This window comes from Cherax quadricarinatus, chromosome 15 (assembly GCF_038502225.1).
Source record: "Cherax quadricarinatus isolate ZL_2023a chromosome 15, ASM3850222v1, whole genome shotgun sequence".
Lineage (NCBI taxonomy): Eukaryota > Metazoa > Arthropoda > Malacostraca > Decapoda > Parastacidae > Cherax > Cherax quadricarinatus.
Window position 1 is genome coordinate 40,307,093 of NC_091306.1, and position 25,428 is coordinate 40,332,520.

At 47.7% G+C, this 25,428-nt stretch overlaps 1 pseudogene; it reads right to left on the minus strand.

Moving 5' to 3' along the window:
• LOC138852746 (uncharacterized) lies at positions 1-25,209 on the minus strand (annotated as a pseudogene).
• Positions 25,210-25,428: the final 219 nt, after the last annotated feature.

Below are 25,428 nucleotides of genomic sequence, written 5' to 3' on the forward strand. Positions count from 1 at the left end.
TTATACTGACTTGGGGATCGGAGAGCAGGACTCGCAGCGAGGTCCACACAGTGCACTGTTATGGTAGTGGTGATGACCTGAGCAGGTCACCATACCTGGCCACTCATCGTCACTCATCAGAAGTCCAGTCTGAAGGCAAGCAAATATTTCGTCCCCATCTGCAGACATCACGTTGTCAAGAAAAGCACTTGCAACATCCAGGCAAAACGCAGCACTTGCCAGCGTTGAGATTGTAAGGTTCTGCAGGTGAACCTTGAGAAGAGGTGCAACTGAGGTGTTGTAGTTAAATATGGCGCGATGACCCGCAAAGTTTATGTTCACATTATTCAGTATGAGCGAGACACTGGGAGAGAGCGCCATGGCGGCCCTTCGAGAACAGCATTTTCAATACCTTCGAAGATTACTTCTCCACCGCCATCACTGGCCACATCTACCGACGCTTCTTTCAGTGTCAGCTCTTTTATATTTATAGCTTTAAAATCTCCTATATTTATAGCTTGAGTCTCTACCACTAGAATGTCAGTCAGTTTAACCTCAAGGAATGATGCCTCTGGCTGGATGTAAGGTATGATGGCTCGGGAACAAAAACGTATGATTCTCACACTCTTCATGCTGAGAAAAATACGGAGCTACAATACTTCGAGGCTCGTACATCACTTCTGCTGCCTGTTCTATTATAAGCTGCATCTCTGCCGGAGCATTAATATCTTGATAATCAATAGAAAACTTGTTATTGCTGGGTCAATGGTTTGAAATGAGAACGCCCTTCAGGCAGTATAAATGTCTTCTCTATTTCTGACACATTTATAACAAGACTGGTGTTTCGGGGTTGTAGAGCTCCTGGAGATACCTTCACCTCCCCCACCTTGAAGATTGAGAGATGTTCAAGACTGGAGCTAAGGCTGCCAGGACAGATGTAAAGAACTGGGGTGTGACCCACCATCAGCCAAGGTTCTGTACCAGAGGATGCGAAGACGAGCAGCTGGTCGCCCTGACACAGGCTTTGAGACAGCTGTGGTTCATATTCTGTGTCACTCTGTGGATATATTAAGATTATCAACAAAATCATCAGATAATTAAGGTATTTGTGGGTTGAAGTTAAAGATAAAGTTGCAGAAAAATCTCTTATTAATACAGAGTCCCAATAAAAACTGACTTTATAAATTATCTCTTCATATCGGGAAAAAGGGGTAGATGAACATCCATGGGAGGTGAGGGGTCGCTAAACCAAAACGCAAAACTATTTTTCAATTAATGGTCAATTTTCACTGTGCTGTATTGACTAGTGACTTCAAAAGCTTAATAGTCTCAGAAATTTAATATATACATATTGGAGTTTTTTTTTAAAGTATTACTTAACACTTCATGGTATGTAAGATTTTTTTCTTTTTTTAAATAGTGTCTTACTTTTCCTGTAATACATTTCAGATTCTGATGATGGATGAAGAAACATACGAAACCTTAAGAAAGAAACTGGAAACCTGGATGAGTTACTGGCAACGCTTGATTCAATGGCTTGTATCCGTATTAACTATCAACAAAAGCATCAATACAGACAATAGTCTTATCCACAGTGACAGAACAACAATAGACTTAGATACTAAAGGTCAGGAGAGAAAAAATTGTGACTATAAAGTCACACAACAGAGGAAACATCTGCACTTTTCGCCTCTATGATATAAACTGTGGTTTGGAATTTTTACGGATTAGTAATATATGTTGAAAATTGATGAAAACAGTTAAGAAATGAATTATTGGCTAGTGGTGGTGTGGTGTGTGAGCTGGTGTAGGGGATGGTGGTGGATGGCTGTGTGGGGAAGTAGTTGTGTGAAGGTGGGGCTGGTGGGGTTGAGTAGCTGGTGTGGGGTGTGTGGCTGGTGGAGGTGTGGGCTGGTATGGCCGGCAGTTGTAGTGGCTGGTTTGTGGGGCTGTGGCTGGTGTGAGGTGTGTGGCTGGTGTGGGGCGGTGGCTGGTGGGGTGGGGTGGGTTGGCTGGTGGGGGTGTGGCTAGTGTGGGGGTGTGGCTGGTGTGGGAGATAGCGAGTGAGTGTGTGGGCTAGTGTGCGAGGTGGCTAGTGTGCAGGGTGTGGCTAGTGTGGAGGTGTGGCTATGTGATGGTGAGTGTGGCTAGTGTGGTGTGGCTAGTGTGTGAGGTGTGGCTGTGTGGTGTGGCTAGTGTGTGGTGTGGCTAGTGTGTGCTAGTGTGTAGGTGTGGCTAGTGTGTGAGGTGTGGCTAGTGTGAGGTGTGGCTAGTGTGTGAGTGTGGCTAGTGTGAGGTGTGGCTAGTGGTGAGGGTGTGGCTGGTCGTGAGGTGTGTGGCTGGTGCGTGAGGGTGTGTGGCTGGTGCGTGAGGGTGTGTGGCTGGTGCGTGGAGGTGTGGCTGGTGCGTGAGGTGGAGCTGGTGGTGAGGTGTGGAGCTGGTGCGTGAGGGTGTGCTGGTGCGTGAGGGTGTGTGCTGGTGCGTGAGGGTGTGTGGCTGGTGCGTGAGGGTGTGGGGCTGGTCCGTGAGGGTGTGTGGCTGGTGCGTGAGGTGTGGGCTGGTGCGTGAGGGTGTGGTGGTGGTGGGTGTGTGGCTGGTGCGTGAGGGTGTGGCTGGTGCGTGAGGGTGTGTGGCTGGTGCGTGAGGGTGGGGCTGGTGCGTGAGGGTGGGGCTGGTGGGGAGGTGTGGTGGAGGTGTGGCTGGTGGTGAGGTGTGGGCTGGTGCGTGAGGGTGGGCTGGTGTGAGGTGTGGCTGGTGCGTGAGGGTGTGGCTGGTGCGTGAGGGTGTGTGGCTGGTGCGTGAGGGTGTGGCTGGTGCGTGAGGGTGTGGGCTTACCCTGTCAGCTCCTCGCCGGCGTTTTCCCCACATGTTACCACCATGGCACACTCCATTTCTCACGAAGGGTCCGTATATCTGTAATCAGTCTGGATCATTACCTAAGATACATGCTCCAGCACCAGACATGCTCAAATATTTGCATCAGATATAACAGAAATTCTTCAGCAACAATAGGGAAGGAACACTGGATTCTCCCCTTCCACACACAACATCACATTACCAATAAGCTGAGGACAATTAGGAAAACTATTACACCAAGTGTGTTTGACCTCTAAAAATACCCTTTTATACAGTGTTAGTTTTACACTGACAACTGCGCCGCTACTTGATACACTTTCACTGTTAACAGCACCATGATACGTGATAGTGTCAGTATTAATGAAATGACCAGTGTCTTGTTTGGGGTTAAATAACACTGGAACCGACACGACATGATGCGGTGTTATTTATAACCCTCTTAGTTCGTGAGGAGTCTAATGTTTACAAGGTATTTCTTTTAAAGCAAAAATAAAATTAGTATTACTAATCTTACATTGTTAAGATCTAACAGACTGGGCTATGAACTGTGAATCAGCCCCCTGTAAACTCACTGAGGTGAATACATCTAGTTGAGTACAGAGGTGAATACATCTAGTTGAGTACAGAGGTGAATACATCTAGTTGAGTACAGAGGCGAATACATCTAGTTGAGTACAGAGGCGAATACATCTAGTTGAGTACAGAGGTGAATACATCTAGTTGAGTACAGAGGCGAATACATCTAGTTGAGTACAGAGGCGAATACATCTAGTTGAGTACAGAGGTGAATACATCTAGTTGAGTACAGAGGTGAATACATCTAGTTGAGTACAGAGGTGAATACATCTAGTTGAGTACAGAGGTGAATACATCTAGTTGAGTACAGAGGTGAATACATCTAGTTGAGTACAGAGGTGAATACATCTAGTTGAGTACAGAGGTGAATACATCAGTTGAGTACAGAGGCGAATACATCTAGTTGAGTACAGAGGCGAATACATCTAGTTGAGTACAGAGGTGAATACATCTAGTTGAGTACAGAGGTGAATACATCTAGTTGAGTACAGAGGTGAATACATCTAGTTGAGTACAGAGGAATACATCTAGTTGAGTACAGAGGTGAATACATCTAGTTGAGTACAGAGGTGAATACATCTAGTTGAGTACAGAGGTGAATACATCTAGTTGAGTACAGAGGTGAATACATCAGTTGAGTACAGAGGTGAATACATCTGTTAGTACAGGGGGAGTTAATTTTCATTTTTGTTTGCAAAATAAAATTGAATACATCTATTGTTGAGTACAGAGGTGAATACATCTAGTTACAGAGGTGAATACATCTAGTTGAGTACAGAGGTGAATACATCTAGTTGAGTACAGAGGTGAATACATCTAGTTGAGTACAGAGGTGAATCATCTAGTTGAGTACAGAGGTGAATACATCTAGTTACACAGAGGAGAAATTTTCAAAATTAGTTAATTAAATATTGATTGCTCTAGTTGAGTTGCAGGAGGGAATACATCTGATTACACAGTGAGAGAAATTTTTATATAACTAAAAATTATTTTGCCTCTTTAATTTTTTTAGAGAAGTCTAAGTTTTGAAATTTAATGGGGAAAATTTATATAACTATATAGATAATTTGAAGAAAAAAATTCAGTGTCTAATGAAAAGCTTTTTAGGTTTGTTTAGTGATGAGCTTTTTCGAGTTTATGTTGAAGAAGAGAGCACTACACTTGTCATGCTGAGGAGCCACTTGGCTCATTGAGTTGTGATTCCAGCAAAACCTGTAAATCCTTTTGAGTTCAAAGTCGTGGCCTTGACGAAAATCACAATTTGGACTCCATCATTGAGAACCACAGAGCGCAGCTACACACTTCCAGAGGAAAGATTTTCCCGATATAATAACCAGAGAGTCATTAAGACGTCGGGATTTTCTGCATTGTTTATAGTGAGTGACAAATCCCAAATTGCTTTCACAGATGGAGCTCTGTCAGTGTATACAAACAGTTTAACCACTCAAGGTCAGGCTTCTTGAAAGATATCTTTCAAGATTTTGACGATGTCTTCTCCAGGGAATTGTGAAAAAACTTTTGTGATGCCTTCTTTATACGTCATAAATCTGGAGATGACTGTCATCTGCAATTTCCACAGATCCATCCGTACGCAATGAAATATTCCCAGTGTCTTTTCAACGCCACCATAAGTTGAACTATAACTTCTGACTTGAGGTCAATTCGACGTGTTATATTATAGAAGTTAAGAGGTAGTGACTTTAGTTTAGTTGCACCATTACCTCTGTTATTGGCCTCTCCATTTCTTTTCCAATGTTATGAGGCTTTTTGCATCTCGATTGTTCCATACTAATGAAAAGGAAATTTTCTACAGAGAAAAGCTGAACTCGAGGAGCACGACTCATTTCGCTTGATTTCATCTTTCTAATGAAGAGTTTTTCAACAAGAATTAGATAACCTGAACTAAAATGTTTCAACTTTTTCTTTACAGATTGTTGATGAGGTCTTCAGGCACTGAAGACCACAGCCACCCCACGAGGGGTTAGGTTAGATTAGGTTAGTCAAGGTTCGTCAGAAACAGAACAAGTGTTTCCTAACTCTGGTCTTAGATTATGACCCGAAGTTGGAGCTTCTGGTCATCTGACCGAGGCCTTCCGCTGTTTACCGTCCACCCTTAAAAATTATGTTTATATGTAAAACCATTTAATACTGGGGTAGGACATTCCAGCTAGTTTCTCGGCTTAATGAAACCAAGTTTCAAAAATTCTGGCTTATATGGAATTTGTGCTAGGCCGTTTTTCCGTTAACGTTCAAACTTAGAAAAGAAACCTAAATTGGATTACTTTTATGAAATACACCGGAAAGCAGATCGAAACTTGGAACACAAGGAATTGTACAATAGAACAAAGGTACACAAACTGGGGGTACGAGTACCTCATGGGGTAAACAAAGGTGCCTCATGGGGTAAACAAAGGTGCCTCATGGGTAAACAAAGGTGCCTCATGGGTAAACAAAGGTGCCTCATGGGGTAAACAAAGGTGCCTCATGGGTAAACAAAGGTGCCTCATGGGGTAAACAAAGGTGCCTCATGGGTAAAACAAAGGTGCCTCATAGGGTAAACAAAGGTGCCTCATGGGGTAAACAAAGGTGCCTCATGGGGTAAACAAAGGTGCCTCATGGGGTAAACAAATGGCCTCAAGGTAAACAAAGGTGCCTCAAGGGTAAACAAAGGTGCCTCAAGTAAACAAAGGTGCCCATGGTAAACAAAGGTGCCCGGTAAACAAAGGCCCTGGGGTAAACAAAGGTGCCTCATGGGTAAACAAAGGTGCCTCATGGGGTAAACAAAGGTGCCTCAAGGTAAACAAAGGTGCCTCATGGGGTAAACAAAGGTGCCTCATGGTAAACAAAGGTGCTCATGGTAAACAAAGGTGCCTCATGGGGTAACAAAGGTGCCTCATGGGGTAAACAAAGGTGCCTCATGGGTAAACAAAGGTGCCTCATGGGGTAAACAAAGGTGCCTCAAGGGTAAACAAAGGTGCCTCATGGGGTAAACAAAGGTGCCTCATGGGGTAAACAAAGGTGCCTCAAGGTAAACAAAGGTGCCTCAAGGGGTAAACAAAGGTGCCTCATGGGGTAAACAAAGGTGCCTCAAACAAATGCCTGGGTAAACAAAGTGCCTCATGGGGTAAACAAAGGTGCCTCATGGGTAAACAAAGGTGCCTCAAGGGGTAAACAAAGGTGCCTCATGGGTAAACAAAGGTGCCTCAGGGTAAACAAAGGTGCCTCATGGGTAAACAAAGGTGCCTCATGGGTAAACAAAGGTGCCTCATGGGGTAAACAAAGCAAGGGAAACAAGGTGCCTCATGGGGTAAACAAAGGTGCCTCAGGGTAAACAAAGGTGCCTCAGGTAAACAAAGGTGCCTATGGGGTAAACAAAGGTGCCTCATGGTAAATAAATGCCTTTCAATGGTACTGAGTTAATATTTGTCTCACTTGTATATTTTTTAAATCGTTTTTCATTATTTTACAGGTAGCCTAAAAGTCTCCAGGTATTGAGACAACCTATTTTTTTTTTTGGTAAAGTAATTTAGTGTTATACTTAATTAAAAGTGATTATATTGCCATTGTAAGAGTTAAATATCAACGTCCCAGAGTGGGCTGGGCATCTAGACCATAATGGTGCAAGACTTGATGGCCAGACTTGATGGCCAGACTTGATGGCCAGACTTGATGGCCAGACTTGATGGCCAGACTTGATGGCCAGACTTGATGGCCAGACTTGATGGCCAGACTTGATGGCCAGACTTGATGACCAGACTGATGCCAGACTGATGCCAGACTGATGCCAGACTTGATGACCAGACTTGATGACCAGACTTGATGACCAGACTTGATGACCAGACTCTGATACCAGACTTGATGACCAGACTCTGATAGACCAGACTGTGACCAGACTTGATGACCAGACTTGATAACCAGACTTGATAACCAGACTTGATAACCAGACTTGATAACCAGACTTGATAACCAGACTTGATAACCAGACTTGATAACCAGACTTGATAACCAGACTTGATAACCAGACTTGATAACCAGACTGACTGACCAGACTCCTTGATGACGACTCTGATGAAACCAAGATTGATGACCAGACTTGAATGACCAACTTGTATGACCAAGACTTGATGACCAGACTATTGAACAGCTTTTATCAATTATGACCAGACTTGATGACCAGACTTGATGACCAGACTTGATGACCAGACTTGATAACCAGACTTGATAACCAGACTTGATAACCAGACTTGATAACCAGACTTCCTTGATGGTGAATTTCCTACTGTTGAAACAAGTTATTCCTGATTATCTGTTTGCAACTTTTGCATAAATTAACATGTTTATTTAAAAAAAATGTTTACTTAACACGAAACTATTAACCTTTTTTTCTTAAGTATCTTCATATTGTTATATTATGAATAATTGTTCACATTAAACTATGTATAAAGCTTTTCCTTCACGTTGTCGTGTTTCTGTACGACACAAGTTGTTGTACAGGGTAACTACAGACTCCAAAACTTTGTGCGCGGTGTTCCTCTCTGTCTTAATCTCTGATGTCATTTGTAAGCTATTTTTTAATAGTCGAAGTTGGACCGAAACGTCGTTATAAGTTTCTGTCTCTTATGTGAGGGTTATTTGTGTATTGTTCCAGTTACGGTATTGCGAATTTTTGTTCTCTGCCACTTAAATTCACTCGTTAAAATATCGGACTTTGCTCAACGCCTTTACATTACTCTGACTCGTTCAGCCACTGTCACTCGCTCATTCGTTTATCCACAGACTTAATTTACACAAAGTTTTTCAACAACTTGCTTTCCTACCCCTCTTCCCCGTCCCTCCAGACCCTTCGCGAGATAACGAGCCGTGACTCTCTAAACATACCAGCGACTCTCATTCTGGTCGCGACCCAAGTTTGGGAACTACTGATGACATTAAAATTAGTTTAATACTGTTTGGAGTATTTTTTTCCTATGCTATCACAGTAATTATTGAAATTATGTAATTTATCCCACGACAATGGTAAACTGCACACATGAGAAAAAGGAGTAATTTTACTTACTCCATTGGAGCATGAATCGTTCTCCTGGAAGCAGCTACAGATTTCTTCCATACTCGCTTCAGTGTTCCTCTCCACCCTGAGGCTGCCTTTACCTGCCGTCTTCCTGTCTCTTCCCAGATGCTCTTAATGAGATCCTCAGCATTTTCTTCACGTTGTTCTCATCTAGGGCGTCCTTCAGGATGTCCTTCGAGTATCCTAGACGCACTTTCTCCTCCCTCGCCCAGGTAGTATTGAGATCATCTGCAAGGATGTCTTTCACTGCATCTCGAGAGAGAATTCCGGCAGATTGTTGAGGAGTCTGGCATGGGACAGCTGCCAGAGCAAAGTCACTGACAGCACAGCTCTCCACATCTTCCCTCAATTCGGGAGCTAAGAGCCGCCACCTGGTGAATTCTGGCTATCTTGGCTGAACAATTATGCAAGAGAATTGAAAGCTTCTAGCTTTTGGTCTGGAAGCACTATCACTCTCTCCAGTAGGTTCTAGTTCTTTGTCTGGAGGCACTGTCAGCAGAGAGGCATCGCGTGTAGCAAGCTAGTACTGGCATGGCACTTGACCAGTGGCACTACAGTTGCACCCAGACTGACTCACTTCTATGAAGTTTCCAAACTACTTTATTCACATCCAATTAGATTTAAACTTTTTCCGGCGAAAATATAAGAACCTAGAGAGGAACTTTTGAGAAATATACAATACTGAGAACAGGATGGTGGATAATCAGACACTGTAGAGAGTAAATGTGTGATGTAATGTGAAGGAATGACTCGTGATAGTGTGGCAACAGTGGTGAGGAAGGGGTTTGGGAGGGCAGTGTATAAGGTGTCAAGAGGTAGTAGTAGTTAAGAGACCAAATTTAGTTTAGGGCAAGGACTAGAAAAGCCAAAGAGGAGAGATGGGAGGAAGAGGTAAGAGGAAAAAGGTAAACCATGAGGGGGTGAGAAAGTGCAAAAAGTAGTAGAGACGTATACATATGGAGAGAGAGGAGGGGAGAGGGAGAGAGAGGGGTAGAGAGGGGGGGGGGGGAGAGGGGGAGGGGAGAGAGGGAAGAAGGAGAGGGGAGAGAGGAGAGAGGGAGAGAGAGGGGGGAGAGAGGGAGAGAGAGGAGGAGAGAGGGGAGAGAGGAGAGGGGGGAGGGAGAGGGGAGAGAGGAGAGAGGGGAGAGAGAGGAGAGAGAGGGGAGAGAGAGGGAGAGGGGAGGAGAGAGGGAGAGAGAGAGGGGAGGGAGAGAGGGAGAGAGAGGAGAGGAGGGGAGAGGAGAGGAGAGAGGGAGAGAGGGGAGAGGAGAGAGAGGGAGAGAGAGGAGAGAGAGAGGAGAGAGAGAGTAGGGAGAGAGGAGAGGAGAGAGGGAGAGAGGGGAGAGGGAGAGAGAGGGGAGAAAGAAGGAGAGGGGGAGAGAGAGGAGAGAGAGGGAGAGAGAGGAGAGAGAGAGAGGAGAGGAGAGAGGGGAGAGAGAGGAGGAGAGGGAGAGAGAGGGAGAGAGAGGGGAGAGAGAGGGGAGAGAGAGGGGAGAGAGAGAGGGAGAGAGAGGAGAGAGAGGGAGAGAGAGAGGGGGAGAGAGAGGGGAGAGAGGAGAGAGAGAGGGAGAGAGAGGGGAGAGAGAGGGGAGAGAGAGGGGAGAGAGGGAGAGAGAGGGAGAGAGGAGAGGGGAGAGAGGGAGAGAGAGAGGGAGAAGAGAGGAGAGAGGGGAGAGAGGGAGAGGGGGAGAGGAGAGAGAGAGGAGGAGAGGGAGAGAGAGGGAGAGAGAGGGAGAGAGAGGAGATAGGGGAGAGAGGGGAGAGGAGAGAGGGGAGAGAGGGGGAGAGAGAGGGGAGAGAGAGACGGGAGAGAGAGAGGGGAGCGAGAGAGGAGAGAGAGGAGAGAGAGAGGAGAGAGAGAGAGGAGAGAGAGAGAGGAGAGAGAGAGAGGAGAGAGAGAGGGGAGAGAGAGAGGGGAGAGAGAGAGAGGAGAGAGAGAGAGAGAGGAGAGAGAGAGAGAGAGAGGGGGGAGAGAGCGGAGAGAGAGAGGGGAGAGAGAGAGGAGGAGAGAGAGAGGAGAGAGAGAGGGGAGAGAGAGAGGGGAGAGAGGGGAGAGAGAGAGGGGAGAGAGAGAGAGGGGGGGAGAGAGAGGGTACACATTCACGGAATTACACACACACACACACACACGTCAGCAGTGGTGTGGGCTAACACACGATGTAAAGAGTTGCAGGAAGCTTAGGTTCATCAGTACCAGGAGAGAATGTTTAGGGTGCACCCAGCCTCAGTGATGGAGGTCAGGGGGGGGACACAGCAAGCCAACGTGACGCAGAGGCAGAGAAAAGTCTTTATGGTTATCTGAAAAAGAACCAGGGAAATATAAACACAAATGCAGTATAATGTGTTTATATTTCCATTGTGTTGGTATTTTATACCATTTATTTCAAAGGTGTCCAGTCATTATTTCCGCTGTCTAGACAATGAAAGGTGAGAAGAATGAACCATGATCTTTCCCTGCCTCCCATACTGAAAAAACCTTAAGAGAAAAGGGCGATTCATAAACCCGCATAGCTACTACAATACTACTACAAATTATATCAAACTGCCCCTTCACGCTTCTTCCACTAATAAATTCCACTTATATTGGTTCATAGTGAGCATGTCACTAACATAACGAGACAAACTTGTCCACCACTGGTGTGACTGCAACTCTGCTGCTGTACGACCATGCTTATAGAATTTCAATGTTCCATTTCAAAATGCCAGAAATTTTTCCAAAAATTCCACCCCAAAATTTGGGGGGTTTTCAAACCACCACAGCCACCCCACGAGGAGGTTTATCCCTCCAAACAGCCACCCCACGAGGGGAGGTTTACTGGCATTCCCCTACAGCCACCCCACGTAGGGGGGGTTTACTGGCATCCACCAAAGCCAAACCACGAGGGGGGGTTTAAATGGCATCCACCAGCCACCCCACGAGGGGGTTTACTGGGATCCACCACAGCCACCCCCACGAGGGGGGTTTACTGGGACCACCAGCCACCCCAAAGAGGGGGGGGTTTTATTTGGGATCCACCACAGCCACCCCACGAGGGGAGGTAAACATCCACTACAGCCACCCCAAGAGGGGGGGTTTTCTGGCATCCACTCAAACCACCCCACGAGGAGGTTTTCTGGCACCACCCAGCCACCCCACGTGGGGGGGGTTTTTTGGCATCCCACAGCCACCCCACGAGGGGGTTTTCTGGGATCCACCAGCCACCCCCCCGAGGGGAGGCTTTACTGGCATCCACTACAGCCACCCCACGAGGGGGGGTTTACTTCATCCCACCACAGCCACCCCACGAGGGGAGGCTTTTTCTGGGATCCACCACAGCCACCCCAATGAGGGGGTTTTCTGGGGATCCACTACAGCCACCCCACGAGGGGAGGTTTTCTGGCATCCACCCCAGCCACCCCCCGAGGAGGGGGTTTTTCATCCACTACAGCCACCCCAAGAGGGGAGGGGTTTTTCTGGCATCCATTTCAGCCACCCCCAAGGGGGGGGTTTACTCATCCATTTAAGCCAACCCCCCGAGGGGGGGGTTTACTGGCATCCACTACAGCCACCCCACGAGGGGGGTTAACCTGGCATCCACTACAGCCAAACCCCCCGAGGGGGGGTTTACTGGGGATCCCCCACAGCCACCCCACGAGGGGAGGTTTTAAGGATCCACCACAGCCACCCCAGAGGGGGTTTTCTGGCATCCACCACAGCCACCCCCCGGGGGGGGAGGTTTTCTGGCATCCACCACAGCCACCCCACGGGGGAGGGTTTACTGGGGATCCCCCACAGCCACCCCCAAGAGGGGGGGTTTACTGGGGATCCACCTGGGCCCCCCCACGAGGAGGCTTTTTTTAAACCACCACAGCCCCCCACGAGGAGGTTTTCTGGCATCCACCAAGCCACCCCACGAGGGGGGCTTACTGGGATCCCCACAGCTTTCCCCCCGAGGAGGGATTTCCCTCCCCACGCCACCCCACGAGGAGGTTTACGGGCCCCCCACAGCCACCCCACGAGGGGGGGTTTTTCTGGGGATCCCCGCGGGCCCCCCCACGAGGGGGGGCTTACTGGCATCCCCAGCCAACCCCCCGAGGGGGGTTTTTTGGCATCCGGGTACCCGCCACCCCACGAGGGGGGGGTTTAATGGGGATCCGGCACAAACCCCCACGAGGGAGGTTTACTGGCATTCCCCACGCCACCCCAAAAGAGGAGGTTACTTGGCATCCACTCCGCCACCCCCCGAGGGGGGGTTTACTGGCATCCCTACAGCCACCCCCCGAGGGGGGGTTTTTTTGGCATCCACCACAGCCCCCCCCCAGGAGCTTTTTGGCACCCACCAGCCACCCCACGAGGAGGTTTACTGGCATCCACTGCGCCACCCCAAGAGGGGGGGCTTCGGGGATCCACCACAGCCACCCCACGAAGGGGGGTTTACTGGGATCCACTACAGCCACCCCAAGAGGGGGGCTTACTGGCATCCACCCCAAACCCCCCCAATGAGGGGGGGGGTTTTCTGGCATCCACCACAGCCACCCCACGAGGGGGGGTTTTCTGGGGATCCACCAGACCCCCCGAGGGGGGGTTTACTGGCATCCACTACAGCCACCCCAAGAGGGGAGGATTTGGGATCCACTACACCAACCCCCCCCAGGGGGGGGTTTACTCATCCAACCCCAGCCACCCCAATGAGGAGGTTTACTTAAAACCCCCACAGCCATCCCCCGAGGGGGGGCTTTTACTGGCACCACCACAGCCACCTTAATGAGGGGGGGTTTAATCATCCACCCAAACCACCCCACGAGGGGAGGTTTTCTGGCATCCCCACAGCCAAAAAGAGGGGGGTTTACTCATCCGACAGCCACCCCAAAGGGGAGGTTTTCTGGCATCCCCAAAGCCACCCCACGAGGGGAAGGGTTTTCTTGGGATCCACTACAGCCACCCCACGAGGGGGGGGGTTTTCTGGCATCCAAAAAGCCACCCCAAGAGGGGGGGGGGAAATGGCATCCACCACAGCCACCCCACGAGGGGGGTTTTCTTGGGGATCCACCACAGCCACCCCACGAGGGAGGTTTTCTGGCATCCACTACAGCCACCCCAAGAAGGTTTACTGGCATCCACACAGCCACCCCACGGGGGGGAGGTTTACTGGCATCCATACAGCCACCCACGGGGGGAGGTTTATCATAATGTAGAACTCTGACTTTTAATCGCACTTTTTCACAGTACCAGGCCAATGTTTCCAGGAAAAGATTATATTTCCATTTCCAGCCTTAGAGGCGTCTCTGCTCGTTGATTTTGAACACTGAGAAGAAAATTTACCATAGTCTGCATCGCATCCCAATAAATGGGTTTCCAGTCGTTATTTAGTGTAGTCGAATCTCTAAATATTAAATAGATTTTTTTGTTTGTCATTTTTTTTTAAATATTTAAAAGGTTTCAATCCTAACTTATAATATCTGATTAAGGGTTAATAGGTTTATTTCTAATGAAAGTAACAGTTTTGTTGATCTGTGCATCATCACCAGCTTGTAATTTACATAGAATAGAGACAAATTTTGTAAGATACAAGTTAAGGTCTGACAGACACACTGTTAACCGCAAATGTTATCAAAGTTTTGTACTTAAAATTTAAAGATTTCGGATCTAGCATATATAACAGGTAGAACCACACCTGCACAACCTACAGACTAACACTCATCAGGCATATCCAGTATTATTAGCATAGTTACCCACCTGACAGTCGCCAGGAGGATCGACGTATTCAGACAGGTGTGTGGGGCCAGGTGTGTGGCCAGGTGTGTGGCCAGGTGTGTGGCCAGGTGTGTGGCCAGGTGTGTCACAGTCCCACAACAGAAGATTTGATCGTGTGTGTGTGTGAGGGGGCGAGACAGCACGAGTATTATCACAGATAACCAGAGATCACAGGAACACAGGTCTTGTGTTACTAATTCCCACATTGGATATCCGGTTTACGTATACATTAACATTTCGGTTGCTTCTTCATCCATCATCAGAACCTATAACCGTATTACAGCAACATTAAAAAAATATTAAAAATATAAGTATCAGACTAAAAATTCTAATTAATTTAAATTCTGAATTAGAACTAGATTATTGAATATTAAAAGAACTTAGAACTAGTTTAAGATATTTAGAAGAATTATATAATGCTTTGTAAACTGCTTAGACATTTAACAAAGATTATACTACTTATAATAAAACGATTATACGAGTTATTTTAAAGATTATAGGAATTAAAAATAAGATGAAATAAGTAACTAAATAAATATAACTTAAATACTGAGTAACAATTGAATTATAACTATCCTCGTGTACAACCAAGATTATTTAAAACATTTTAACTATGATAATTTCAGAACCAGTATGAATCCTGTAGTGAAAAAATTAAAGGAGAATAAGAGGTAAATTGCCTTGTATACTCTTCTGGGTAAACTAAAATATTTCGTGTAGATATTTACTAACTGCTGCAATATCAATTTTACATAAGTCAGAGAGACCTTTAACATCAAAGGTAAATTGTGTCAGGTAAGTTTAATTGGAAACAGGACGTAACCTACCCGGGCCAGGTTCGGACGTGCCGACTTTGTGGTGCAACGTGTCATATGGAGGCGTCTTGTGAGCACCGACGAGGGAAACAACGGTCGGACCTGACAGACACTGCATCCAAAGATACGATGGAGGAGTTTGAGCTGGGCCATCAGAAGCCCACAATGGTGGACGACGTGCTGCAGGTTTTACCAGCGGATGTAAAGTGGAGTGAAGCAGTGGATGCTGCAGAGGAGATCGTCTCGACGCTACCACCAGCGTCGGAGATCGAGGCGATTGGGTGCGTCACCTCCGGTGGAAGAGGAGGCACAAACGCCATTGATATTGCCCAGTTTTGAAGACTTACAGAGGATCCTCGATAGCCCGGCGTCAGAGGGTTTACCGCCTATATTTGCGGTGTCGCCTGTGGTCGACCATGGTCTAGCGGGACGTGTGGGCGGTGAGGAAAGGCGTACGAGTTTTACGTCTGTGGTGGTGACGGATGTCGAGGTACATAGAACGGACAGCGATGGGCTTATGGACTATGAGGGAGTCACGTAAGAGGCCCAGTACACCTGTGGAGGACGATGTCTTAACACCGGGTCAAAGGTCTTGTAAAATGGTGTGGGCTGACGTAGCCAAGGGAGTTAAGGGACCCCCCTTAGAGAAGTTAAGTGGGAGTGTGGGGAAAACGGGCAGGTGCAGCAGTGGCAAGTCCAAGTCAGGTATAAAGATGATGGGAAAACGAAATGAGAAAGCCTAACCAGAGAGTTCGTGTATAACAATGAATGTCAATGGCCTCAGAGCAGAGGTCAAGAGACGTTGGGTAGAGGTATCGCTCAGACGTATGAATGTTGACGTTTTTTTTATACAGGAACACAATTTTCGGTGTGGTAGTGAATTACGTGTGCATGGGTATAAGTGCTATGCGGGAAATTCGGATAATCTCAAGGGTGGGGTTGTGATAGGCATAAGGGAGACCAGCCCTTTTAAGCTCGTAGCATGGGAGTGGGGCGGAGGGGGCCGGGTTGTGCGTGTGGTGGGTTCGTGGGAGAACATTCAGGTGGGTTTCGTGGGAGTATATATGCCAGCGACAACAAATCGACGAGTAAAAGAGGATTTTGTACGCGATGTTTTGGTTTATTTTCTCAGAAGTCTACCCTTAGTTTCTATAGTTGCAGGTGATTGGAATTGTGTGATCCGGGAAAAAGACGTCGAACCGCGTGGTGGGGGGTGTAATTTAAGGGTTTTACGTGAGGTATTGCAGGCGATTGGTGTAGTGGATGTTGTGGGTAGCGACGGGTGGAATGTGGAACATACGTTTTGTAGAAGGGGTTACGCTGCGCGGTTGGACAGGGTTTATATCACCAACTTAATCCGTAGTGGCAGGGTCGATTGTGTTGATCTGGGTTTCTCAGATCACCGTGGTGTTCTGGTAACACTCGAGTGGGAGGGCGCTATCCGTGTATTTACTAGTTATTGGAAATTAAATGTCAGCTTGTTGCAAGGAGTCGATGCTGTGGAAGCTTTGAGGTTATGGTGGGTTGACTTCTGGAATAACGGGAATGGGATAGAGGATGTTGTAGAGTGGTGGCATTCAAAGGCGAAACATGCAATACAGGGTTTTTATAGACGATTAGGGAAGGAGGAGGCGTGTTATAGATATGGGAAGCAAAAGTATTTAGAGGGACAGCTGCGATTATTATTATTATAATCAAGGGGAAGCGCTAAACCAGGAGGATTATACAGCGCCTGGGGGGGGATGTGGAAGGCATCCAATTCCCTAAATCAAGAGCCCCTCACCAACATCAAGGAACCTTCCTTGAGGGGGGGACAGCTGCGAGATTGTTATGGTACAGGCGGGAGGTATGCCTACATAGTCAATTACGGGAAATTCAGAATGATAAATTTCAGGCTTTGAGGGTGCGAGCTGGGATTGAGGAGGTGCTTTGGGGGGATAAACCCTCTGTTGGGGTTCTGCATAGTTTCAGAATGAGACGTATGGCGACGACAGTTTTGTCAGTAGTGGTCGGTGATGACATGGGTGGTTATCATAAAGGACAAAGGCTAGTTACTACTGAGAGCATAGGGACCTATGCAGACCAATGGTTTGAGAGAAAATGGAAGGGTAGAGAGGGGAATCGAGAGGCGAGGGAAGCTTTACTGCGTGGCATAGTGGCAAATTTGAGAGACGTGGATCGAGAGGACATGGAGGGTTGTATATCGGAGGAGGTTGTTTTCAAGGCTGTTCAGGGACAGGCACTGAGGAAATCACCTGGTAGGGATGGGATACCAGGTGATTTTTATGTAGTTCATTGGGAACTGTTAAAACACATGTTGGTTCGACTTTACAATTCAATGAAAACTAGAGGTAGCATGGGCGGTGAAGCGGGGTTGGGTGTTGTAGTATTGGTACCAAAGGCCGAGGTCTGCGAATCTTTGGAGGCATATAGGCCCATCATGTTGATGGGGGCGGATTATAAGATTTTTGCGCGTATTTTGGCAAACCGGATGAAACGAGTTTTGGACAAGGTAATATGGGAAGGGCAATACGGGATTCCTGGCCGATCTATGAGAGATGGTCATCGACGCCTCAAAAGTTTCGTGAAGGATTGTAGTGGAGGCGGAGTCGTAGGATTGGATTGGGGAAAGGCTTTTGACAATGTGGATAGGGAAACATTATTAGCTATATTATTGAAGCAGGGTTTCGGGGAAGAAATAGTAGCGTGGGTACGTATGTTATATACGGAGGCACAGGTACGAGTCCAGGTCAATGGGAGGGTGGGGTCCGCGATAGGCATGGGGTGGGGGCTGCGGCAGGGGTGTCCCCTCTCGCAGCTTTTGTTTGCCTGTTTGCAGGACCCCTTTTATAGATTGGTAATGGGTGGGGTGGGGGGGGGCCCAGGATGGTGCGCAGGAAGCAGTGGAAATTTTAGGTTATGTGGACGATACCATCATCTTGGTGCATAGTAGGAATGGTTTAGCGTTCATAAATAAGGTTATAAGGTTTTTTAGCGATGCGTCTTCCATGCGCATTAATAGAGAAAAATCCAAACTTTTGGAGGTGGGGTCCTGGATGGGCGGGACGTTAGGTACGTTAGGTATGGAGACCCGTTGAGCGGATAAAGATCTGCAGTGTGCATTTTTGCAATGACGAACAGGCGGCGCATGCATTTAATTCATCCATTGTAGTTACAGCTGCAATTCGTAGGATGGCGGGATGGAGACCAGGTGATGTAACATTACACCAAAGAGTAATAGTTGTCAATGTACTGGTGTACAGTAAATTATGGTTTGTTTCAGCGGTCTATCCATTGATGACGGACGATGTGTTGCGGTTACAGAGGAAGGCTTTGGATTTCATATGGGGTTACCGTAGGCATTGTTTAGGGAAGGGCATAGTTATGACGCACGTAACTCGGGGAGGTTTGGGGCTAATACCACTACACAGTCGTCTAATGGGCATATATGTATGACAGGAATTCCTAACAAGGGGTGGGGTCAGGGGAGCGAGAGTTGATGCAGTGTTGAGGGAGGTTCGACGATGGTGGGTGGGGAAGGGCCTCACAAGGTGCGAAGCAATGTTACGGCACTTATTGATGGTGCAAAACCCTGTGAGAGTTAAGGCAGGTAAACTAGATAATATAGGTATAACATCGGCAGAAGTCATCAGTGCTGAGGTTTTCCCAGGATATCATTGGAAGACTATGTGGCAGGGGTTCAAGAAATTGCGCTTACAACCACAGGTTAGGGAAACTGGTTACCGATTCCTCCACGGGATTTTGGCGTCCAAGGCACAATTGTACATTATGGGAATGACCCAGGATCAGACCTGTGCGTGGTGTGGGTGGCCGGAAACGGCGTTTCATGTCGTATACTTTTGTGCCAGGTTACATAAGGTTAGGAATTGGTTCAAGGGTGTTCTCCGATGAGTGGGAGGGGGGGGGGGGTTGTCGATGCTTAGAGTTTTGAGTCTTGAAATGGGAGAGTGCTCGGATGCTGTACGACGTTCTGTGTCATATTTGGTAGTTGACTATTTGTGCGTGTCATGGGGTATGCAGGGGCTTAGGGGTGCGATGCGCGTCAATGCGCTGATGTGTCATGTTTATAGGACGAAATGTAGGAATAGAGAGGTATATGCGTAATGCTGGGAGGGAGCTTGTTCGTTGGGGTATAGGAATCTAACGATGGAAACGTTACGGGAGTAATGAGGTGGGGGTAGGTATAATCCATTGGTGGAGCCTAGGGGTTGGTCTCCCGGGGGGGGGGGGGGAGAGAAGAGTTAGGTTTTTTGGCGTCTGGACTATATGTTTTATTTGGTGTGTATGGTGAATCTGGGTGTAATGTAGGGTGAAGGAAGGGAACCTTTGTGTGGTCTGGGGTATAGTGTCTTGCTGGCGTGATTGAGCATCATAGTCTGAGAAAGGGGGGGGGAGTGGTACTCAGAACCACAGTATAGTTTTCTTATGCTGAGTCATGCTGAACCACTAAGTCACCAACAGAGGCTACGCCGTGTTTAATGTTTATGTTATACAAAATTTTTTAATTTCCCAGGTTGGTGTTAGTTGCATATAGTGTGAATTGTTTGGAGTTTTGTAATACAATTGTTTTTGAGATGTATTCTGTGTGCACCTGTTAGTACTGGTTTTACTAAGTACATAAGAGTCACAGCAATGTATGTAATGCGACCTGCGAGTCGTAAAGTGTGCTGGAAGATTTGTGTTTTAATTCTTGGTATGGTGTGTAACGAGATGCTTTATATAGAAGTTTTAAGTGGGTAATAGTCTTAACATATTTGTTCAAAAAACACTTCCTTCCTATGTTGTGCTATACTTTATATGATGCGGTCTTCTTGAGTGGTCCATTATCTGGAGAGTTTATCTGGAGAGAGTTCCGGGGGTCAACGCCCCCGCGGCCCGGTCTGTGACCAAGCCTCCTTACCTGGATTACCTTAGGTCAGTGTCCCAGGATGCGACCCACACCAGTCGACTAACACCATTTTACTGATGGGGAACATAGACAACAGGTGGAAAGAAACACGTCCAATGTTTCTACTCTGGCTGGGAATCGAACCCAGGCCCTCACCGTGTGAAGCGAGAGCGTTAACCACCAAGCCACCAGAGCCCCCATTAGTGTGCCAAGTACTGTATATACATGCCTCTTGATACCTTACCGATGATATAGACTATTCCACTTTTGTTACAAGGTATGGATCGGTATAAAGCACATTTAGTAGTAGGGAATAAATTGGTGGTGTGAAGTGGGATCCTGCCGGGGGGGAGGGGGGAGGTTGATGGATAAGTACTTTGGGATAACCATAGTAAAAGTTTGTGTATTACGTCAGTTGTAATTCTATAGTTTACGCCATGCATTATTGTAAGAAGTACGATTATTTCCAGTGTATTATGCAGACACAGATTTTTACATATCGTGCATATTTCTTTTTTTTTTTTTTGTAACCACGGTATAGCTTTGTTTTGCAGAGTAGCTCCGTTATGTTTTGTTATTATACGTCTTGGTCTGTATCCTAGGAATTGTGGGAAGGGGTTTTGCTTCTACGCAGAATACTGATGTGTGTGTATGTAATATTGTTGGTTGGATAGCAGACCTGGTAACGCTTTCTCATTTTGATTTATATTTGTTGTATGGATTTTATTAATAAAATATAAAAAAAAATGATTAGATACCCTATTAAAGTAATAAATTATTGTAGTATATATATATCTTACCACTTAATAACAGTTGCAACTTCCGCAGTCCTATAAGAGGGTGAATTATTAAAGCCTCATAGGCCTGTTATGCAATAGGCCTATTTCCAAATTTAGCAAATTTTTCCAACAACTTTCCGCCGTCAACCAGCTGTAGAATAAATCACTAGCCTGCTAGCAGATAGTAAATCTGAAGGTCTGCTTGATTTAATATCGTTTGGTGGTGCGAACAGCCTCGACACTAATTGGGGAGGTGACAGGAAAAATAAAGTATGACCTCCTCCATTACACCTCCGGAGCACAATTTAACTGGGGAAAAATCTCTAATATTTGTGGAAATTATGGAGGGAATGGCGAGGCACCCGTGATCCAGTACCGGCGAGGCCCCCGTGATCCAGTACCGTCGAGGCCCCCGTGATCCAGTACCGTCGAGGCCCCCGTGATCCAGTACCGTCGAGGCCCCCGTGATCCAGTGCCGTCGAGGCCCCCGTGATCCAGTACCGTCGAGGCTCCCGTGATCCAGTGCCGTCGAGGCTCCCGTGATCCAGTGCCGTCGAGGCCCCCGTGATCCAGTGCCGTCGAGGCCCCCGTGATCCAGTGCCGTCGAGGCCCCCGTGATCCAGTACTGTCGAGGCCCCCGTGATCCAGTACCGTCGAGGCCCCCGTGATCCAGTGCCGTCGAGGCACCCGTGATCCAGTACCGGCGAGGCCCCCGTGATCCAGTACCGGCGAGGCCCCCGTGATCCAGTACCGGCGAGGCCCCCGTGATCCAGTACCGTCGAGGCCCCCGTGATCCAGTACCGTCGAGGCCCCCGTGATCCAGTGCCGTCGAGGCTCCCGTGATCCAGTGCCGTCGAGGCTCCCGTGATCCAGTGCCGTCGAGGCTCCCGTGATCCAGTGCCGTCGAGGCTCCCGTGATCCAGTGCCGTCGAGGCTCCCGTGATCCAGTGCCGTCGAGGCCCCCGTGATCCAGTACTGTCGAGGCCCCCGTGATCCAGTACCGTCGAGGCCCCCGTGATCCAGTGCCGTCGAGGCACCCGTGATCCAGTACCGGCGAGGCCCCCGTGATCCAGTACCGGCGAGGCCCCCGTGATCCAGTGCCGTCGAGGCCCCCGTGATCCAGTACCGGCGAGGCCCCCGTGATCCAGTACCGTCGAGGCCCCCGTGATCCAGTACCGTCGAGGCCCCCGTGATCCAGTGCCGTCGAGGCTCCCGTGATCCAGTGCCGTCGAGGCTCCCGTGATCCAGTGCCGTCGAGGCCCCCGTGATCCAGTACTGTCGAGGCCCCCGTGATCCAGTACCGGCGAGGCCCCCGTGATCCAGTACCGTCGAGGCCCCCGTGATCCAGTACCGTCGAGGCCCCCGTGATCCAGTGCCGTCGAGGCTCCCGTGATCCAGTGCCGTCGAGGCTCCCGTGATCCAGTGCCGTCGAGGCCCCCGTGATCCAGTACTGTCGAGGCCCCCGTGATCCAGTACCGTCGAGGCCCCCGTGATCCAGTGCCGTCGAGGCTCCCGTGATCCAGTACCGTCGAGGCCCCCGTGATCCAGTACCGTCGAGGCCCCCGTGATCCAGTACCGTCGAGGCCCCCGTGATCCAGTACAGTCGAGGCCCCCGTGATCCATTACCGTCGAGGCCCCCGTGATCCAGTACCGTCGAGGCCCCCGTGCTCCATTACCGTCGAGGCCCAGCTTCTGTGTAGTTACTTTGTGTAGATCAACATGAAGATTCAACAAAATAATTTCTGCGCTAACCTGATTAGTTTCGGTACCGAGATTTTCCGTAAATGAAATCAAGCTTATTAGATCTTAAAAATGAGATATAAGATACGAAACCCGCCTTCTGACAAGGGGAGGGTGTGAGGTCAGTCTCTCCCAAACCCACATTTTGATAAGGTCGTGAGCCCACCTTATCTGCCTCCTGACAAGGTGGGGGCTTGGGAGAAGACTGTAGAAACCCTGGAGTTTACCTGGAGCCTAAGAACAACTCCTAAATAAGAAAATTATTCATTTAACGTTTATAATTAATCTAAAAATAAATGTGTCTGGGAAACACCCATCGATTGTGATAGTCAAGAATAAACTTGAGTAGAACGTGAGACTACAGATTAAACTTCATTAGAAAAACATTCCTTACACTGGGTACTCTGACAGGACACGGGTAAAAGGACCAGTCTGTTCAGGAGCTGTTCGGTCTATATGACTGTATATTCGTCAGTCTGATGCTGTTAAGCAATATATTCCTGTTGGTATTGTTCCTACCTACTACACGGTATACATAATAAAGAAGCGCTAAACCCACTAGGGTACACAGTATACAGGTACATCTAATTTAGATTCTATCTAGCGTACCTCCAAACACTAACGTTCAAAGATCATTACTTAAAGGCTAGGTAAACCCATTTTGCTAGGCCCAAAAAAAGTAAAAATGGTAATTTTTCCGTTCTCTACATACTATTAAGATAAAAAGAGCAACTATTAAAAGGCATAAAATAAAAGCACTTGCATGATGCTCTCTGAGGTTGCTTGCATTTTGAGAGATCTGATGCAACATTTATGTTAGACTGCTGATCCAACTGCAGTTGATAAAAATTACTTTAGAGCTTTTGCAAGATGCAACATTAAGTTAGCTCTGCCTGGCTAAGTTGCAAAGTGCTGTATAACACGATACAAGTTGCCAAGTATTGGGCATCACGATACAAGTTGCCAAGTGTTGGGCATCAAGATGCAAGTTGCCGACAGTCAGGTGCTTCCCGCCGTGGAGTGGGGGACCTGGCGGGTCCCGCCGTGGAGTGGGGGACCTGGCGGGTCCCGCCGTGGAGTGGGGGACCTGGCGGGTCCCGCCGTGGAGTGGGGGACCTGGCGGGTCCCGCCGTGGAGTGGGGGACCTGGCGGGTTCCGCCGTGGAGTGGGGGACCTGGCGGGTTCCGCAGTGGAGTGGGGGACCTGGCGGGTTCCGCCGTGGAGTGGGGGACCTGGCGGGTTCCGCCGTGGAGTGGGGGACCTGGCGGGTTCCGCCGTGGAGTGGGGGACCTGGCGGGTTCCGCCGTGGGGGAGTTGGGTGATGAACCTCATATCTCTGAGTGAGAGAACTTGAGAAGTCTCTCTGGAAGATCACTGTCTCTGCCAGTGACAGATCTGTAGACATCAATGTCACCGTCACTCAACAGTGACTGCGCCGTCTACACCATTATATGTCGGCTGTGAAAGCCATTAAATGACAATCGCTGGACGTCAACTGCCTCTCAGAGCCGCTGGTTGGGTACCCTTGAACAATCAAGCAGGTTGTTAGTGTGCTCGCCCGGCAGTTTCATTAATACAATATTAAATTTTATGTTAAGTAATGTTAACTTTCCAGTCTACATAATCGTGTTTACCAAAATGTTATTAATAGTTATTCGGCGCCATAATTTTTATATTAATCTAGAATTATCCTGTTGTAATTTATATTAGATTTTCTTGGGTTTAATACAGGTTTTCTGGTTTTAAATATTTTTTATGTAACTTATTCCTGTTTATTCGCTTGATTTTTGCAATTATCTGCATTGTATATTTTACTCTTTCCTTGGAAGGGGAAAAAAAATTCTGGATGCTGTCGAGGGGAGGCCTGGTCGCAGACCAGGCCGCGGGGGCGTTGACCCCCGGAACTCTCTCCCGGTAAACTCCAGGTTCAGGGGGTGGGAGGGGGATTTTTGAATTTCTTGCCTGTGACTTTTAGAACCCTTTCCATGGGCTCAGCTCCTCAAAGGAGGTTCATTGATGCTGGTGGAGGGCTCTTGATCTAGAGAATTGCATCACTGCTTCAATTACCTGAATTAAGCATAGATCTCTCCCCAACAAACACTAGGGGGGGGGGCTAACTCACTAGCCACGGGTTCAAACCCCGCCCATTGCCTGGCTTGTTTGCAGTCATGTTATTACCACACAGTGGTGACCGTACAACCACTTACCCTGTGAATAAAATGCATATTGCCATATTTTTCAAAAGTTATCCTGATCAACATATCGTCAGCCTCGAATAACACCGTGATAACTGACAGTTGTGCTTACTATAAATATTCGCGGGTCTTACCATTGCTTCCTGGTTTATGCGGGAACTACATCCTGGAAGTTGTTCTTTGGGTTTCGTAATCTGTTGTTGACAGCCGGATCATCAATATCTTCTTCATTGCTCTTAAGAATATACTTCTCGCTGTTGAACGTGGAATACCATACGTATCCCAAGTTATCTTAGGTAGCCAAGAATAACACACTGGTGGGTTAGTTACAGTGGTTTTAAAAGCCTTTCAACTACTCGAGGGCCATTAAGGTTACTTATATCCTGTTCACCAGACTACCATAAACTCTAGAATATTCATCGAAGTAAACTCTTAAGGTATATACGCTGAGAGACATACACCTCCCAGTACACTATAGTGTATGTATCCTGTATACCAGCTACACACCCACAGTGTTAACCCCCTCCACCCCACTCACAACCCTCTGCCCTACTGCTCCACCAAGGTTGACCCAGCAGTGTCTGCTGTGTTCACCACCAGAGAGCTCCACCCGTCTGCTCCACTCACTGCTCTAGCAGCAATTCCTTGAGAAATTTCCTGAAAACGGAGTGCAGGAGCACGACAAAGAATTTAGGACACGTTGCTTAATAACACTTAGAGTTGTTGAAGGTCTTTAACCTTAATTAATGACCCAGGTTCTGATTCACAGTACCTGGG